Below are 20,469 nucleotides of genomic sequence, written 5' to 3'. Positions count from 1 at the left end.
AGGCGCACTCTACTCGGGCGCTTAGTGCCTCCTGGGTCTTCCGTCATCAGGCGTCAGTGACACAGGTTTGCAAGGCGGCCACCTGATTGTCGGTGCACACTTTCACAAAGTTCTTTAAAGTGCATGTGTTGGCATCTGCGGATGCTTCCTTTGGCTGCAAGGTTTTGCAGGCTGCTGTTTAGAGGTCCTCTTTGAGAGTGTATTGTTTTTTTCAGAGCTCCAGTTGTTTGGGTTGAGCTCCTGTTTACCTGGTTTGCTATAGTTAGCCCTGGGAATTTCTTTTTCGCTGTTCCCACCCTTCATGTTTAATACTGCTTTGGGACGTCCCAATGGTTATGAACTGTGGTCAGGAACTGTGTCCATCAATGAACATCAGAGAACTGGATTTTACGGTAAGTCAAAAATCCAATTTTTTGTAGATTTGGTCAGCATGGCAATTCAGTGGCCTAATGGTTAGCACATCTGCCTTGGAGCTCTGCATGGAGTTTGCATGTTCTTCCTGTGCTTGCATAGGTTTCCCATTGACTCCTCCAGTTTCCTCCCACACCCCAAACACATGCTGGTAGGTTATTTGGCTGCTCTCTAAATTGGCCCTAGGATCTGTATGTACAGGGAGAACATCATTTTTTGGATCCCCTGCAGATTTTTTAAGTTTGCCCATTTATAAAAAAATAAAGGGTGTATAATTTTATAAATTGTATTTTAAATGATAGAGACAGAATATTAACCTAAAATCCAGAAAAAACAGGTAATACAAATGTTATAAATTGAGAGTAAAATAAATATTTGATTCCCTACCAACCAACAATCATTTTGGCTCCCACAAACTGGCTACAGTATGTGCTTAAGTGGTACACAGATTAGTCCTGTGAGCTTAAGAAGGTGCTCCTAACGACAACTTGTTATGTGTATAGAAGACACCTGTCCACTGAATCTCTTTCTTCCATTTAAACCCACCATCATGGGTAAGACTAAAGAGCTGTCAAAAGACGTCAGGGACAAGAATGTAGACCTACACAAAGCTGGAATGGGCTACAAGACCATCAGCGAGAAGCTAGGGGAGAAGAACACAATTGTTGGAGCGATTATTCGCAAATGGAAGAAATGCAAACTAACCATCAATAGCTCTCAGTCTGTAGCTCCATGCAAGATTTCACCTCATGGGGTAAGGATGATCATGAGAAAGGTGAGGGATCACAGCCCATTACTACACTGGAGGAGCTGCTCAATGATCTCAAGGCAGTTGGGACCACAGTAGCCAAACAAAGCATTCGTAACACAATACGCTGCCATGGATTGAAATCCTGCAGCATCCGCAGTCTCCCTCTCCTCAAGAAGGCACATGTACAGGCCTGTCTAAAGTTTGCCAATTAACATCTAAGTGATTCAGAGAAGGATTGGGAGAAAGTGCTGTGGTCAGATGAGACCAAAATTTAGCTCTTAGGCATTAACTCGAATTGCCATGTTTGGAGGAAGAAAAATGCTTACTTTGACCCTAAAAACACCATCCCTACAGTCAAGGACGGAGGTGGAAACATTATGCTCCTGGGCTGTTTCTCTGCTAAAGGTACAGGACAACTTTTTCACGTTGAGGGGCCAATGGACGGAGCCATGTTGTCAGCGTCACCTGCGGGACCAAGTGACGGGGAGCGCACTGCGAAGGTTGTGGACCCAACGGCTGACTGCTGAGGGTAGATGGCTCAGAGAAGCAGCTACACAGGGTTGCAGCCTTGGTCCTGGACAGGGAGCTAGAATATAAAATTCCCCAGGGTGTGAGTCTAAGAGACAGCAGGTTTTCACCAGAGCCTCTGCTGGTAAGGATGGACTTGGCTGCAGCTGACTCCAGGTCGCGGCCCCCAGGGTCTCCCAGCTCATGCTCACAGCTGGCTCTGGTGAATGGAGAGGAATCGGCAGTCCAGGGCAACGAGGGATAGTCGGGGCAACAAGCAGACAGGGTTGGTCGGGCGAGCAAGCCAAAGTCGGTACACGGAGATCAGACGTAGAGCACACGGCAAGTCACATTCACATATGCCAATTGGAGGTTAAAAATGCATCCAATTCGCATATAAGTGAACCCAGCCTCAGAGGAAGCCTTATACTGTACTTTTCGCAATAAATACAAGACCTCCTCTAATCTGCCTGCCTCTCCACTTTGGTTAGTCAGAGAAAGCCTTGCACTGATGCTGAATACAATATGATACAGCTTTAACAGCAGCTGCAGAAATCCTGGACTTAGGCTTTAAGGTACCAAAATACACAAAAAAAAAAAAAAAAATCCTAAGGGCATATCTTTGAAAACATGTTATCAGAGAGCTTTTTCTTACCATGTTACATAAAACTTCACATGTATCACCTCAAACATCATTGACCAGCTGTAATTTTTTATTAAAGGTATTTATTGCCATGTGTAAGTAAAATATACAAAGAGTAACAATCATAGAGTAAAATCCAACGCATACAATAAACATTACACAACAGGGATACAATTTAATAGACCCCCCCCCCCCGGAAAAAAACAAAAAACAAAGCAGAGTTATAACACCAATCCTCGATTGATTAAAACATTAGTATTTATTGAACAAAACACACCACACAGAGGCAGGGGGGAGCCATATAGAGCATTGCCAACCCAAGTGGATTACCTGGAAGTGTAGGCTATATGAGTGACAGGGTGATTCCAAGATGCTCCAGGGCCAGCTGGGCTATCTGGTGGAAGGTGTACACAGCCAGGCTCCAGAGGGGGTCGTGGATCATCCTGATAAATCTGTGGGACTGTTGGTGGAATCCGGTGTGTAGTAATGCGGCTGCCTGGGGACACCAAGGCAAATGGAAATAGCTGGGGAGCTCGGGACTGACGGCCGCTCCACAGTTTTTATCCATCGAGGATTGGTGTTATAACTCTGCTTTGGTATAGCTTTTTTTTCCCATTTTTTGTCCTTTCTTCTGATCTCATTAGTTATGAGTCTGGGATAGCAGCGACCTTTCAGCAGACAATATTCTGCCGGTTGGACAGTGGCCCATGCGCCTGGACATTTGTGTGTTTCTTCCACCCACCTATACCATGCCTATACTAAATTTGCAATTTTTTTATAGTGGGATGTCCAAATTAACCAGCCGTTTCCATGCCAAAAGTATCAGTAGTTACCCATTTTAATGCTATCAGTTTCCGCACATAGAAAAACAGAAGCATCAAAAAAAAAAATAAGAATTTATAGCATTATCAATAGTTTCGCCCTCCAATACTCCAAAAAGGCACACCTGAGGACTTCACAAAAATGTGTTAGTTATAAATTCCGTGACCTTAGACCAAAGAAGCTTTACTTTAAGATAATCCCAAACCATATGTAAAACTAATCCCATATCGGCCTGACGTTTATGACACAATGCGAATTCACATTTTACCATTTTAAAAAGGCGTTGAGGGGTATAGTACATTTGATGTAAATAGCCTAACGCTATTTTATCCATGGAAGCGATAACTGTGTTTACATATGTATTAAGAACTTCCAACTCATCCGTTAAGTCAGGTACAATATCGAACCATCTCCCTCGGGCCCTATAACATTGGCTACTTTCGATTAAAGTTTGTATCAAATAGTAAGTATATGTCACCTGTAACAGAATGGTCTCTAAATTTGGAATTAACTAGAGTTCACTTCCCCTGGGTCATAGTGATGTACCAGCTGTATTTATATAACAACTTAAAGGGGTATATACCCAAATACAAAAACTTTCAAATATTGCAGCCTACCAATTTTTTAAATCCTAACTCAAGGTTTTAGTCCCCGTTCACACTGGGGCGACCTGTGAGGCGACCTGGTCGCCTCACAGACCGCCGTAGGTCGCCTTCCATAGGGAAGCTGCGGACCCGTTCTAATAGGAGCGACACAAGTCGCTCCGACTTAGAAAAAGGGTCCGGAGCTTCTTTGGGGCGACCCGGAGCGACCGTCATAGACTTCAATGTTATGAAGTCCGTGCCGGCCGCTCCGAGGTCGCGGCGCGCTGCTCACACCGCAACCTCGGAGGTCGCCTGGGGGAGTCGGATCGCACCAGTGTGAACGGGGCCTGAGTGAGCTTTAAATAGTTTGTTTGGAGCAAGCTGTTCCAAACAAACTATTTCCTTACTAACACATGTAGCGGCTGCCAGCACCGTATGAACTGTATGTAGCCTCCGCTACATACAGTGCTGTGTTTGGCAACCGGTCAGGGACTTCCAGTCCTGCTCCCGAAACAAAGTTGAGTCAGGAAGAAGATGCTTCCTGTAAACGGCTGAGCAGTAGTGCATGTGTTAGTGAAGAAAATCTGGACCAACTTTTGGTCTAAATTAACTATTTAAAGTTCTCTAAAACATGGAGTTAAGGTTTAAATGTGGTGCCTGCATTAATTTTCTTTTTTTCATTAGGCTTTCCCCACCCTCCTTTTTTTTTAACCCAGTGATTTGGCCAGTTTGGTTTAACACACTTTTTGTCTACTCTGGACGGAGAAGCAACAGAGACACACCTTTGGACAGCAACATTGTTATCCTGAGAAGAGGGTAGTGTTAGCTGTGCTAGCAGATTTAGATGAATTTGACTAATGGATTAACCTCTTCCTTACTGTTGGACATCAAATGACGTCCTGGGCTTTAATTGGGGATATCTGAATGTTGCCAGGCACCATTCAGATTTTTTTTTTTTAGCCGGCGATTTATTTTACCATAAGAACAATCATAGCCGCTTGATTGATTGTTCTTACAGGCGGGGCCCTCCGTTGCTTCTACCGGCTCGCCCGTATGATCGGCGTCGCCGGAGAAGGAATCCGCTAGCGGCGGAAGTACACCATAGAGAATATAGAGGACCAGATGGTCCCCGGCAGTCTCTATGACTCTTGGAGGCCTGGCAGTTGTAAATACTGGCGTGATCTTGGCTGGGCAGCCGAGTTGTTTTTTTTATTTTTTATTTCAGGCTTTCCAGCCTGTAGGAGAGATCTGAGGTCTTATTGACACAAGATCTCTCCATAAAGAGGACCCTGTCATACACTATTCCTATTACAAAGGATGTTTACATTCCTTGTAAAAGGAATAAAAGTGATCAAAAAAAATTAGAGGGAAAGTGTAAAAAAAAAATAAAATAAAAAATATATTTTTTTTTAAAGTGCCCACGTCCCCGCGTGTTTGCATGCAGAGGTGAACACATATGTACGTCGCGCCCACGTATGTAAACGGCGTTCAAGCCACACATGTGAGGTATCGCCGTGAACATTGGAGTGAGAACAACAATTCTAGCCCAAGACCTCCTCTGTAACTCTAAACAGGTAACCTGTAAAAAATTTTAAAGCTTTGCCTATGGGAATTTTTAGGTACCGAAGTTTGGCGCTATTCCAGGAGTGTGCGCAGTTTTAAAGCATGACATGTTAGGGAACATCATCTTTTACATTATACAAAAAAATTGGACCGACTTTAGTATTTTTTTTTGTATGAAACGTATATAAAAAATTGCTGTGCAAATACCGTGCGACATAAAAGGTTGCAATGACCGCAATTTTATTCCCTAGGGTCTCTGCTAAAAAAAACATACATAATGTTTGGGGGTTCTGAGTAATTTTCCAGCAAGGAAATGATGATATTTACATGTAGGAGCGGAATGCCAGAATTGCCCCACCATGGAAGTGGTTAAAAGCAGCCAACACTTTTTAAGCAGTTAATGCAACCAATTTATTTTTCTTCTAGGATAAAGGTTTCACATAAATGAATAAAAGCTGATCATTGTAAGCACCCCTTTTTCTGTTAAATCATTTTGTTTCACCTCTTTAACTATCGGGTTTGCTGGGAGCTTGGTCTAATAAAGAACGTTCATAACAAATTTACTGTCAGGATCTACAGGCGAAAATAAAGGACAAAAAAATGAAAACTAATGTAGCAACAACATCCAGGAACTAATGAGGTGCATTATAATAAATGTTTGTTTTTTGGGTTTAATACTTTAAATATACCATGAACAGTAGTGTTTTACAAAGTTGGACTGATCTGTGATGCTTTGTTTTAATATAATGATTGACGGTTACAGTATATCTATGTATAATGGTCTTTTACCCTTTGTAATACAGTTTTGTTTTATCTCTTTATCTGATTGGTATCTCTGGGTGGTACAATGGGAGTCCCATTTTTTGTTTCTCTCTCCACCCCGTTATTGGATGATTGAGTGGTTATGAGGTTATGACTTGGGTAAGGGATGTTACCAACAGAGAATTGGATATACACAAAATAAGCGCACCCTTTTTGCTTCTTTATTCAATAGTGTTTTACATAATAGTGTATTTCCATATTACAGTGCTGATTTTACAGTGGAATGAGGATGGCTCAATAAGTTTCTCAGATATAGCAGAATCTGTTTCATCTGGAGAATGTTGGAGGTACAGAATATGTAAAAAATATGTACAGTATGTACAAGATGATTATCTGTTAATAGGAATAGATCTTTATCATTCTCTATTACTAGTGTATCTCCTTATATGTTTGATATATCCTATCTATCTATCTATCTATCTATCTATCTATCTATCTATCTATCTATCTATCTATCTATCTATCTATCTATCTATCTATCTATCTATCTATCTATCTATATATATCTATATATATATATTTACACCTCTGATATTCTCCTAATGAAGCAGATCCTGATGTTTTTGAGAAACATGTTGAGCCATCCTCATTCCACTGTAAAATCCTCACCAAAAAATAGAAATACTCTATTTTTTAACACACTGGTCTTTGTGGTAGACTACAAAGTAGAACGACACTTCATCTGAGTACCACAAACCAAAATTTAATTAATTTTGATTATTCAAAACAAACTTACTCACCCATCCATCCTTGTCTCCATGCTTTATGTTGCTGAAAAATCACTTTAAAAAACACCCTTTAGCATTTCTGCCTGATTTAAGTAGCATTAACTTCCTGGAATCAACTGATTTTATCACAGGTGGACTCCAGTCAAGTTTTAGAAACATCTCAAGAATGATCAGTAAAAATAAGAAGCACCTAAGCTCAATTTTGAGTGTCAGAGTGTCATGGCAAAGGCTGTGAATACTTCTGTATATAGGATTTTTTAAATGTTATTTTCAATACATTTGCAAATATTTCAAACTAACTTCTTTCATGTTGCCATTATGGGTTATTGTTTGTAGAATTTTGAGGACAATAATGAATTGAATCAATTTTGGAATAAGGCTGTAACATAAATGTGGAAAAAGTGAAGCGCTGTGAATACTTTCTGGATGCACTGTATACACACATTGTTTTCTTTTCATTACTATTTTAAACTGAATGGGTTGTTTTGTCGGTTGAGGGTTTACATATACTTTAAATATGTTCGTATGCAGTTGTCAATTTAACATTAACCATAGGGAAAAAAAAAATTTAAAATTTGTTTTTGGTACTTTGTATTGTAGATAAAACGTATACCTGGAACCTGCGGCAAACATAACAGAATTCAATACATATATTGGAGCTGTCCTATTTGCTGAAGGATTTGTATTTCTGTCCATCCAATCCAGGAATTTACACAGCTTTCCTAGACTGCCAGGTAGGTGACTTGACTTTGTGTACTGATGTTAGCAGTACAGCCTTCTCACCTCTGCCTCCAGTGTGAAATTAGTGAAGAAGTTGCAGCAGAATGATAAGGTTATCTCTCTCTTCTGGTCAGAACATTTCAGGTGTAGCATACACGAATGGCCTCTAGTGTTGGCTCTCCCAGTTTGAGTTCTACACCCATTTAACTGGAGGCTAATATCTAGACAGATTCCCGTACTTACACTATTTGTGTAGTGAAGATCACTGGAAGGAGGAAGACGGTAAGAATTTACCATGGCAAACTGCACTCACTGGGATTGGTATATTAAGTAAAGGACACGTTTAGTAATAGCATCCTTGTCCTTTAACTTTCACTGACAAAAGGGTGTCAGACTCTTTGTTGTGCTGGCTAACAAAGGTGTAAATCCTATAGTAGATAAGTTATTGAATGTGTAGTTCAGCTTTAACAAAGGTTTGTTGCAAGTCTTTTATTTAATTGACATTAGTGCTGAGGATATTCATGTCCTGCCCGATGCTAGGATTTTAACAGCAGCAGGGAATTCCACTGTCCACTACAATCTACTAAGTCCAAAAATGTCTCACTGTGCATGCCAACAGAACTAGGGAACCCATGTTGTCATTTTCAACAGTGACCTGTACTAGCAGCGATGTCAGTTCAAGTTTAGGTTCAGGGATAAATACTATACACCGTGGATGTGAAGGAGGAAGAAATATGCAGTAAGGAGAAAACAACTTTACAGTTGACCTCAAGGAAATGCACCCCAACATTGTTTTGCTTTTTTGCACTTACTAAATTTAAAGTGTATGGAAGGGCAAAAAACAAAACAAAAGCATGTGCATTATATTATGTTACACATACGTTGTTTTTTTGCCTTTAAATACTTTTGTCTGGAGTTAAGCTGGAGTTACTCTATGTAGTTGGTCCCACCCTTCTTTTTCATGCTTTAGCCTCCATTCACCACATGTACTGTAATCTGCTGGAGCTAGACACGCTATGATTTTTTTGACCTGATATTCATCTGTTATTATCTGCACAAGATTTGGATTCAAGTTTTCTACAATCAGCAAGATGTCATTTGGTTGGGAGTCACTGTCTGCCAAGCTACTGGGACTGTAATTTAAGCCATCTCACCACAGCTCTATTCAAAACAATCATCCAGCAGAATGCAATACAAGTGGTGAATGGAGTCTAAAGTATACAGAAGAAGGGTGGGACTAACTACATAGGGCATCGTCAGCTTGGGAGGGAGGGATGGATAAAATTATTTAAAGGCAAACAAATAACAATTCATGTTTAACATGATATCCATTACCACATTTTTCATAACGTTAAAGACCCTGCAAGTACAGATGAACACCTGTTCATATGCCAGAAATGCAGTCTGCGTTATAAGTCCTGTTTTGGGCTGGCAGCACACAGCATTTCTGTATTGTCATGCCTGCCCAGTTTTCCTTTGCTAAACTACTCAGATTCTCCCACTCTTCTGTTCTACACAAAACAAAGACGTATCACTTTGTAGTTTCAACATAAGAACTAGGTGAACTAATTCAACTACACGAGATAACAAAGGATTTGTGCTCAGGACAGTTCAGAATTTCTGGCATGATCTGCATGGTCTGCAACTCTGCATGGTCTTGGCCACCATGCTGCAGCTCAGTTTCAGGGTCTTGGCAAACTTCTTATAGCCTATTATGTTCATGTAGAACAACGATTTCTTTTTTTCAGATCCTCTGAGAGTTTACTGTTATACAAGCTGTACACTCACTACTTAACATTGTAGCAAAGTGTCATTTCTTCAGTGTTGTCACATGAATAGATATAAAAACATATTTACAAAAATGAGAGGGGTGTACTCACTTTTGTGGAAAACTGTATATAAACAATGTTGGAAATTTTATGTAATATTGTCGTTGGTCCATTCTAGAACACCAACTAGTATCTTATACGTCATTTGTTTGGAACCTACACAAAATGTGCATTTATTATTTTTTGTTAAAAGGTAAACTTCTTCTTTAAGGGTTGTCCTGTAGCTGTTTTTTTCCCTCTCAGTTTGTATTTTGGTTTTACACAGAGCAGCCCCGATCCTCTTTTTTCTTGGGTCCCCCACCAGTACTCCAGGCCCCTCCTCTTCACCGGGTGCCCCCATAGAAAGTGGCTCTCATGCTGACTCACTCCCGAGTCCTGCTGCTGTGTTCATTGACACAGACAGCAGGACTCGGCCCCGCTCCCGTGTCACAGCTTTTGATTGACAGCAGTGGGAGCTAATGGCCCCTGCTGCTATCAATCTGTCCAATGTCGAGAGCGACAGCGGCTGGAGCCACTGTGCTTGTGCACATCGCTGGATCGGATTGGGCTCAGGTAAGACAAAGGGGGGGGGGGAGCTGCTGCACAGAAAGTTTTTCACCTCAATGCATAGAATGCATTAAAGTGATTATAAAGTCTCGTTTTATTTCAGTTAAAATAACAAATATGTTATACTTACCTGCCCTGTGTAATGGCTTTGCACAGAGCAGCCTGGATCCTCCTCTTCTCGTCTCTCTCTTCGGTACTGCTGGCCCCTCCCTCTTGTTGAGTGCCCCCACAGCAAGCAGCTTGCTATGGGGGCACCCAAGCCAAGTCAAAGCTTCCTGTGTCCATTCAGACACAGAGCCGTGACCCGGCCCTGCCTCCTTTCTGTCCTCATTGGCTGACTGAATTTAATTGACAACAGTGGGTGCCAATGGCTCTGTGCTGCTGTCTCAGGCAATAAGGAGGGGAGTCCCGGGCAGCCGAGACATTCATGCAACATCGCTGGATATAGAGGGATCTGAGGTAAGTATTAGGAGGGCTGAGGGGGGTTGCTGCACACAGAAGGCTTTTTATCTTAATGCAAAGAATGCATTAAGATAAAAAAACCTTCTGCCTTTACAATCATTTTAAGGTGCAAATCCTTAAAAGAGATGTATGGGAATTTTTGCCAGTCTGTCAGTCAGCAGCTCTCTGCTCTGCCCTCTCCTCGTTCATCGGAGCGCTGGGCTGTGGAGGGGGCAGAGCGGCCGGCTCAGCTTCTCAGCGACTCGCTATGGTAGGCTGACCTGGGTGTCAGTCTAGGCACCTGGTGGATCCCGACTCCGTGGTGGCGATGACACGGTACCTGGACCAACTTCTGTGACTTCAGCCCACTCTCTGTTGAAAACGGGTCACAGGAGTGCAGAACGAACTGCACTTCTGTGATCCATAGGAGATGTACAGCCAAATGAGCTTTGGCTGTATATCTCCTTTAGGGCTTTACAACCACTTTAATAGGAGCTGCATGTACACAATGTTACTCCTCCAATATCCCACTATGTGTGCACAATGCTGCTTCTCAAATTATCCAATTTATTCTTTCACTTTTAAGAAAATGTTTTATTGCTGTTTGCCAATTTCCTGTGTCAGTATTTATAGGAAGTGAGGGAAAATGTCCTTAGTGGCCACAGAATCAACAGTAGAAACCTATGAGACGCTCTAATCCTTCCCACACTGTCCAAAGCTAAAAAAATGTTTTGGCTGAAGTTGAACGTTAATCAGCCCTTAGTAATTCCATCCTTTCCTTCTCGCAGCAATCATTTTTTGCTGATTCTTTTTTTTCCTTAACTATTTCATATGAATATTTTATTTGCCTTTCAGCCATTCTGAACTGGACAATTTAAAGTGTAAAATGTGCATTTTTAAATATACAGCATTAATACACAGTAACAGTAGTTGCTTTAATTCAAATACTAATAACATTGCGAAAAACATTGTTTTGTTGTTTTAAACCTTTTTGTCTGGAATGTACAGAAAATGAAGTTTTTGTAATACTGCTTTAAAGAAATCCTTGCCTGTGCCCCACAAAAAATTATACGCTGTAGCTGCATTACTTTACTATGAAAAGAAATGACAAAAGTTGCCAAACTGATGGGTCTGTAGCAAAATTGTGAAAATGTCTCTGGTTCAAAAGGGGGTATGCAGGATTGCAGTGATTAAGGTAGGTCTTAAAAGGCTAGGTTTAATAAGTTAGAAAGATTAAAAGCAACTTTTGAAAGGACATATACAATTAAACCCTTTTGCTGCCATGTCCATACGACATATGGACCTACAGCACACAGTGTATACTATGCTTCAGTCTGTGAATGAATAGGAATCTCTATACAGATTCCTATTCGTTCATCTACAGTGCAGATGTTTTCAGTCTCTGTCTCAAAAAAGAGACATTAGGGGTCTATTTAGGCCCCTGATGTCTCTCCAACCCCCCCCCCCCCCCCCACACACACACACAAAATATTAAAAAATAAAATTGTAGCCGTTAAAAAAGTAAATAAATTGTAAAATAAATTGAAATAAAAAAACATAGGGTAGATTTAGACATGCGTCTTAATCTCCCTTGCCTCTGAAGGCCGATCCGCATTCGGATTGAGCTCCAGAGGCTACTGACAGACAGCAAGGAAGCGATGTGATGCATCCTAATTGCCTGTTTTAACCTAATTTTTGGCCACAAATGCGTTATAAACAAATGCATTGCTTGCAGTTGCGGGGCATTTGCGGGGCTTCCTCGTTTGAATTAAATATGTAGCGTTTGGCAGGCAGTATTACTACAGGTCTGGTCAACTTTGCCACGGGTGCAAAGAAAAGCATCGCGGCCGCAGTAAGTAAACACCTCGGTCTGGTGCCTTATGCACCTTAAGTGGGGGGATGGTTGGAGGGCAGCAGAAACATAGCTCAACAGCACATTTATGTTGCCCCCAGCCACAAGTCTAAACCAGGCCTAAGGCCTCCTTCACATGGGTCATATTACAGTGAGGCCATGTTTAGCTGCACCATGCAGGCAGTTCTATCAATGTCTATTTGAAAACAGCAGCTGCACGGAAATGCACAGTTGTTCTGTTCATTCCTGTACAGTCCAATTCATATCAATTGGGACACAGCCACTGCTCCCAACGTGTGTGCATGTCCCTGAACTCGCACTGTCTGTATTTAGGGCCATGCACTTACACCAGCACAGATGTCAGATCTGTCCTAGCAGCTGCTGCACCCCAATTGACATTAATCAGACTGCCTGCACAGGGATGCACAGAGCACCTGTGCATCCCCGTGCGGGTAAACACGGCCCTCCATACAGCCCTGCATGAGCATACGCTTTAGTACTCCCCATATAAACAAGGCCTTAGTAGGAATTTAGCAGGAATTTTGTAGGTTATGTGTGCTAACAAGCATATTAATGTTTATTATTTTTTTATATTTTTTTTAATAAACATTTGCCCAAATATCACAGGCCCTAAAAAATCAGTATCACCTTTTTATTCTACTGGGCAAGTGCTTTCAGAAAATATATGGTTTGGGGCCTCTTGTACAAACTCTAAATGCTGTGAGTGAAAAAATAAAAACATTTTGATTTTTAGAGAAATTTGGTTATTTACGTTTTGCGTACATTTTATTTTTACCATTTCACAAAAAGGCGTAATTTAAAATTTACAAATATTTGTTATTTATTAACTCAATACAGGTTAAAGTAATACTAATATCTCTTTTTTTCTATTAAAATAACAAACATGTTATACTTATCGGCCCTGTGCAGTGGTTTTGCACAAAGCAGCCTGGATCCTCCTCTTCTCAGGTCCCTGGCTGGAGCCCCTAGAGCTCCTGGCCCTTCCCTCCTGTTGGATGCCCCCACAGCAAGCAGCTTGCCATTGGGGCACCCGAGCCGAACCGCAACCCTGTGTATCCATTCAGACACGGAGCTGTGGTTCGGCCCTGTCCCCTCTCGCTCCTCATTGGCTAACTGAGGTTGATTGATAGCAGCGGGAGCCAATGGTGCCACTGCTGTGTCTCAGCCAAATCAGGGAGAGTCCCGGACGACCAAGGCATTCGTGGACATCGCTGGATCAAAAGGGAGCTCAGGTAAGTATTAGTGGGGCTGAGGGGGGCTGCTGCACACAGAAGGCTTTTTAGCTTAATGCATAAAAATAATAGAATAGAATGCATAGATTTAGTAGGAGTTTATCAGGAATTGTCTACATTTTTCAGTGTTTGTGTCTGCTAATTATGATTTTATTTTTTAGCATAAATATTGTTTTATAAAAAAAGGTGTCTGAAGATAAAACCACATACACCCGCCTGGCGCTGGTGGTCTTAAAATGTATAAATAGTATAAATTGTTTAAAATTGTGTATAACACCTAAGTGTACACTAGCAGCCACTGTAAATAGGATAATCTGTAAAAAAATGCAAAATATTGTTTTGATAAACATTTTTGCAAATATCACGGGACCTAAAAAATCAGTAGCACCTTCTTTTTATTTTACAGGTCATGTGCTTTGATAAAATGTATGGTTTGGGGGTTATTTTACAAACTCCGGAAGCTGTAAGGGAAAAATAAAAAAAACAATGTAAAAATTGCAAAAATCTTCTGGCCACTTGAGTTTAAAAGTGGAGCGCAGAACCTGGCAGCGAAAGGGTTAAAACCTTTTTAATACTCTAGTAATTGCGTTTGGATTTGCTTTAAAATATAACAAAGAGGAAAAAAAAGGGAAAAACCTTTTTTTTTTCAGTTTTGGATAAAGTGAGATTTGAACCCTCGTCAGCTTTTTTTTAAATTGCTGTCTGTGCCCATGTTGGGGTTACTCACCTTCTCTGTTTGTCCTGTTTACCATTATCACCAAGAGTGAGGCTCCGTTCACATGTCAGCGTATGGATTGCGGGCAAAACCGCCGCGGTTCCGCCCGCGATCCGGAGATTATTGCAAATCGCGGGACGCCTGTGCGTTGCCCGTTGATTTGCAATAGCCCCCCAAACGCTGAGCGATTTTGCAGCGATTTCCGCCTGCCGAATCGCGGTAACATCGCGAAAAAAAAATTGCGGGACGCAATACGCTCCAAAGAAGCTCTTGTACTTTTTTGGGCGTAATGCGTCCCGCGATTTTTTTTGCGCGATGTTACCGCAATTCGGCAGGCGGAAATCGCGGCAACATCGCTCAGCGTTTGGGGGGCTATTGCAAATCAACGGGCAACGCACAGGCGTCCCGCGATTCGCAATAATCTCCGGATCGCGGGCGGAACCGCGGTGGTTCTGCCCGCGATCCATACGCTGACATGTGAACGGAGCCTAAAAGTAAAAGCAAATGTAAACGTTTTGGGTTATCCCTAGAACAGGAATAGAGGGGAAATCTTCCAATGAGGATGCTACTTCCAGTGATCATGGTAAGGACCAGGCATTCCCCCAGTTTGGAGTGACTTCCTCTTACTTCCTGTTTTGGCTATGGGACAGGAACAGAAGGGAAATCTCCACAGTGGGACTCATATTGCAAAAAAAAAAAAAAACTGACCAGTAATATAACTGTCCCATACTCTATCCAAAATAAAAAAACAAGTTATGCCTTTAGTTTAACTTTAAATTTACCAGCAAGGAAAGGATTCCACAAGCAAATTAAACAGTAAATGCACAGATGCTTGCATACATACTGTACAGATTTTACAATAACACAAATGAATCAATTGTCTGTCAAATGCAATCTAAGAAGAGGTCAATGAATGTTATTTTTGGTACACTGGCACAAATGAGAAGCAGATGGTGTTGACTAATTATATCATGAGCAGTGTGTAGCTGGCACTTGACTTTTGCTGTCCTCGAATATTACCAAACCTTAAACTCCCATGTCTGTGAGCAGGCCTAGTTATTTATGCCTGTTGTGTCAGTACAGTTTCATTTTTTTCTGTACACCAAAAAGTTTGTCATGAACTATTTAAGAATATGTAATATAAACCTAGTTTGAGGTAAAAGAATAGTGGCTTGGAATACCCAGTGTAATATGAGGCACTGAGGTTTCCAGTACTGGACAAGTAATCCTCATACTTTATAACTGTGACTCTTGTCTTTTCAACAATAAGTAATCAGTTGAGATTTTGATGCCCTACATGGTTCCAATATTCCAATCTTACCTTGGCATTGGTTGGAATATTTTCTTTCTTTTGTGTTATGGCTGTAAATAAAATAAAAAAAGAAATGGAAAAAACAACCAAATGAATATTTTTGATAAACATTTTCATAATTGTGATAGTAATTCGGATTGTAACCATATAGCCAATGTTTCTGACTTGTTGAATCAAATAATTGACTGTACATTTGATTTAAAGGATAAGTGATAAGTTCACCTTTGGGAACATGGTACATGTTTCACCCGATTTTAGGGTGGAACATGTAACATGTACCCAGTGCTCTGCCCACACTGCCACAACATTCATTCACAGAGCTCTGTGTATGAATGAACTACAAGTCCTGACTTGTAGTTTTTAATGAACTACCATGACGCTGTGGAACACTGTGGTAGCTCATTGAGTCTTCCTGTCACGTCAGGGAGGTTCAGTTTACTCGTACGTATATATGGGTAAGCAGATACACTCACAGTGTACAGGAGAAGATCTGCATGGCATCAGCGATCTCCTGATTGCTGGTGCAGTGCTTTACAGGCTCCTGATACAAAAAATAATACGTGCTCTTTTTTTTACATGCAAAAAGATGTGCATTTATTATTTTTTGTACAAAGGTGAACTTATCCTTAAAAAAAAAGAAAAATCAATGTGTGGTTGGCATTCTTGCTCAGCAAACTTCTAGTGCAATTTGGAGATGGTGCTGTGCTGTAGTGACATTTACAACTTCTGCTCTTGACTGGCAAAAAATGTTGTTTCTTCTTTGTTTTAGGACCTGGTTCACACTAGAGCAATCTCAGATGCGTCTAGAATCACACAGAATCCGATGACATTGGTAATCAAATTATTTTTTCATTGTGCTCATTCATATCAATGCAGCTTAGCATGGCGTGCCTTTGGAAAAGGGTAAAACAGGATTTAACGCCTGAACACAGTTTGGCAACTTTGGCATGTGTTAGTAAAACTGGACATATCGCAGCTACTTAGTTTATTCAGGTGGATTATACCTTATTTTTTATTCAGGACAAATTGGGCCCTCCTTTGGTGGTATATGGTAAAAGATCTCACCGTTTTTTTTTTGTTTTTTTTTTATTATTATCCTCAAAGGAAAACTATCACATAATAGTAAAAAAAAAAAAAAAAAAAATCATTGTTGAAAATTTAGTTTCAGATTTCTTGCTATTTTAAATAACCTACCACCAAAGAACAACTGACGTTCGCAGCAATACCAGGTTGTGTGTGGTGTTTGTTGTTTGTACCTGTAGTAGGGCCCAGAAACAATAGTGCACATTTCACTTTTTTTTATTTTATCCTACCTAAAACAGACGGATACTGTTACTAATTAACAAAAAGCAAAAAAAAATATTTTTTCCCCCTACTTAAAATACAATGACTCTTCACCCTGACATTGGGCCCTGACCTTGACCCTAACCCTGACCTAGATCAAACCCCGATTTACGTATTTTTTCTTCATATTTATTTTATTATTTTTTTTTACACATTTGTTTTTGTTCACATGTTTCTCCTCTAGCAGATTTCTCCATTCAAGAGGAGAAAAAAAAACACCAGGGGGGGCTACACGGTAACTAATTACTGTGATAGTCAATCAAAAGCTATCACAGTGATCCTGCTTCCCAGTTCCCAAATGTTAGTTCAGGACTCGGGGCTGAAAAGTTCTTAGAATTCCAGCTATTGCCTAACAGTGCTAATGCCTGTTTGTAAAATATTCTGACCAAGATGTTATGTGCTCCTTACTATTCTATATAAGATGTAATCACATTTTTCTAGTTATCATTGTGCTTACTTTCCCTAAAAGCGTTACATTTGCTGACTGCCTAACTGCGTTACATTTGCTGACTGCCTAACTGTAAATAAACGTCATGTTTTGACGTTAAGAGCCAGGTTCACATTAGCGCGACTTGACAGGCGACTTGTCAGCCTGACAAGTCGCGCTCCCTCGCGGTCCATTGACCGCTACAGGACCCGTTATAGGAGCGACACAAGTCGCTCCGACTTAGAAAAAGGGCCCTGTACTATTTCGGGGCGACCTCGGAGCGACTTGCATAGACTTCCATTATGTGAAGTCCCTGCAAGTCGCTCCGAAGTTGTGGTGCAATGTAATGCACAAGTCGCCCCCGAAGTAGTAAGGAGTCGTGTCGCCTCAGTGTGAACCGGCTCTGAATACTGGGGTTATGGTTGCAGCTAGATGCTATAACCCCAGTATTTTTTTTTTTCATTAGGTGGCCGGCTTTAGGATAAAAGTAATCCCAGCGGCATATTCATTGCGAGACCACTTTTAGAAATGGCGGGAGAGGTGTCCCCCCCTGCAGCCGCTTCCCGGTGGTTCCCAGGCTAATGTTACCAATTAGGGATGCACCGAAATGAAAATTCTGGGCCGAAACCGAAAATGCAGGATGCCCTTTGCCCTTGGCCGAAAACCGAAAATGACTTTTTCCCCAAATTTTTTTTAAAATAGATAGAAGAGGGGCATACACCAAAAACAGGCAGCGATGTACACCTGTTGCTGCCACCCTGTCACAGTATATGTACTGTGATGTGTTGGCAAGAGGTTAATTAAATTACCAATGATATTTGTATTATGCAGCATGAGGGGGTTAATGTATTGCCACTGCTGGTCACTCATCTATTAGTGACCGACCAGTGGCAGTTAATTAACCCCTTTGTGCTGCATTAGTGCAACCAGTAACAGTGCAACCAGTGTTAATTAACACTGATACTGGTTGCACTAATGCAGCACAAAGGGGTTAATTAACTGCCACTGGTCGGTCACTAATGCATCAGTGACCTGCAGTGACAATACATTAACCCCTCATGCTTCATAATACAAATACCATTGGTAAGCTGCCTGAGCTCTCCCCCATCCCCCCCACTGGCTCAGCGTCCCTCCTCGGGTGTCCATTCAAAAGAAGCGCCTCTGGCCGGCGGCCCGTCTCCCGGTGATGTCACTACTACGATGTGTGTATGAATGAAGTGACACACCGGGCGGGAGGGCGGGGCGAGCGGCCGCTATAGATATAACTATGTGATCCTTCCCTGTCAGCTCAGCGGGACTGTGTGTGAATGAGAACTGACCTGACACCGGGCGGGGGGAGCGGCCGCTAATAACTATAACTATGTGAGCGCTTCACCTCCCTGTCAGAGGAGATACATGCCTGACAGGGAAGTGAAGGCTCACATAGTTACAGCTATTAGTGGCCGCTCCCCCGCCCCCCGCCCGGTGTCAGGTCAGTTCTCATTCACACACAGTCCCGCTGAGCTGACAAGGGAAGGATCACATAGTTATATCTATTAGCGGCCGCTCGCCCCGCCCTCCCGCCTGGTATGTCCCTTCATTAATGCAGAGATCGTAGTAGTAGGGATGTCATTGAGAGGCGGGCGGCCGGCCAGAGGCGGGACTTTTAAAACCTGCCCTGCGCTGCGCCCTCCTCCTTCCTCACGGCGGCCATATTAATTTCGGCAATGTTAACCCATTATCGGCCGAAATGGGATAGGCTCATTTTCGGCCGATAATTTCGGTGCATCCCTATTACCAATTGGTAGCTCCTGTAACCATCCGGCATCAGCAGGGGCTTTCCATAGAGATGAGCGATGGCTAGATTACTACCGCTCATCCCTATGCCCTCTGGAGGACTGGAGTGACGTCGCCGTCACTTCCGGTTCTCGGGCAATGTAAACATGATTTTTTTATTAAAGCAAAAGTTTTAAAAAAATGTTTTTTTGATCTTTTGCTTTTAAGGGTAGAGGAGAGATTTGGGGTAATAGAGAAACCTGTCATGCTGTATTGCTATTGCAAGGGATGTTTACATTCCTTGTGATAGCAAAAAAAGTGAACACATTTTTTTTTTTGTAAAGGGATAGTGTAAAAATTACAATATAATTATTTATAAAAAAATGTAACGCGCCCCTTCCCCGTGTGCTCACACTCAATAGTGAACGCATACATAGGTCACACCCACATATGTACACAGTGTTTGCACCATACATGTGAGGTATTGCTGTGAACATCTGAGCGAGAACAATAATTCTAGCACTGGAACTCCTCTGTTACTCTAAACTGGTAATCTGCAGAAACTTTTAAAAACGTTACCTATGGAGATTTTTAGGTATTGTAGTTTGGCGCCATTCCAGGAGCACATGCATTTTTAAAGCATGACATGTTAGGTATCTAATTACTTGGCGTAACATCATCTTTCATATTTCACAAAAAAAAAACATATTATATATTTATTTTCCCCCCAAAAAATTGCGTTTGAAAAACCGCTGCACAAAAACCGTGTGACATAAAAAATTTCTATGGCCGACATTTTTTTCTATAGGTCTCTGCTAAAAAAAAAAATATATATATATATATATATATATATGTATGTATGTGTGTGTATATAATGTTTGGGGGTTCTAAATATTTGTCTACTGATTTTAACAAATGTCAGAAAAAAACTGGATCATCAAGTGGTTAAGGTACAGGTACAGATGACTTTTTTTTTGATTCGGAAGAACACTATTTGCTAGATTTTCAAGACCGCTGGTAATTCTAGGCAGAAATCCACAATAACTTGTAGAAGAATCTGATAGTCTCATTCATATGCTTTACAAGCTGGCACTCCTAAATGAACTTTACTCCTATGACTGTCTCTTTATAGTGCTTGCTGGGTAACACAACTGCATGTTGTACAGAGGGATTGGAGGGTGAGAGGTGCCTCACACTACAGTTAAACTAAACATGTCTTGTTTATAGGATTGTTTTGCCATTTGCATTTTTTTACCTGCTGTTTCATCTGATGTGTTTTTCTTAAGGGAACTGAAAGTCACAGTGTGTCTTAGCCGACGCTCAAATATACGAAGTACATCAATCTATACTGGCATTACTTAAAGTGGAAGTTCAGTCAAAATCTAACAAAAGCTAAACCTTTTCCCAGTCCCATTTTAAGACTATTCTATCTACTCTGTGAAAG

General features: G+C 41.3%; 1 protein-coding gene across 3 annotated transcripts in view; it reads left to right on the top strand.

Annotated features, from left to right (window-relative positions):
• MRTFB (myocardin related transcription factor B) overlaps positions 1-20,469 on the top strand; it is a 496,818-nt gene that overhangs the window by 44,570 nt on the left and 431,779 nt on the right. For 2 of the 3 annotated variants that reach the window (XM_082260025.1, XM_082260028.1), the window contains exon 2: positions 16,269-16,331. The exons of the other annotated variant lie outside the window; for it this stretch is intronic. The gene's annotated coding sequence lies outside the window, so the exon portion shown is untranslated. The remainder of the gene's footprint in view (positions 1-16,268; positions 16,332-20,469) is intronic. 3 annotated transcript variants of the gene reach the window in all.

Source organism: Pelophylax lessonae (assembly GCF_965119305.1).
Source record: "Pelophylax lessonae genome assembly, chromosome: 6".
NCBI lineage: Eukaryota > Metazoa > Chordata > Amphibia > Anura > Ranidae > Pelophylax > Pelophylax lessonae.
Note: the sequence above shows the minus strand (reverse complement) of the source record. Positions and strands in the feature narration are given on the sequence as shown.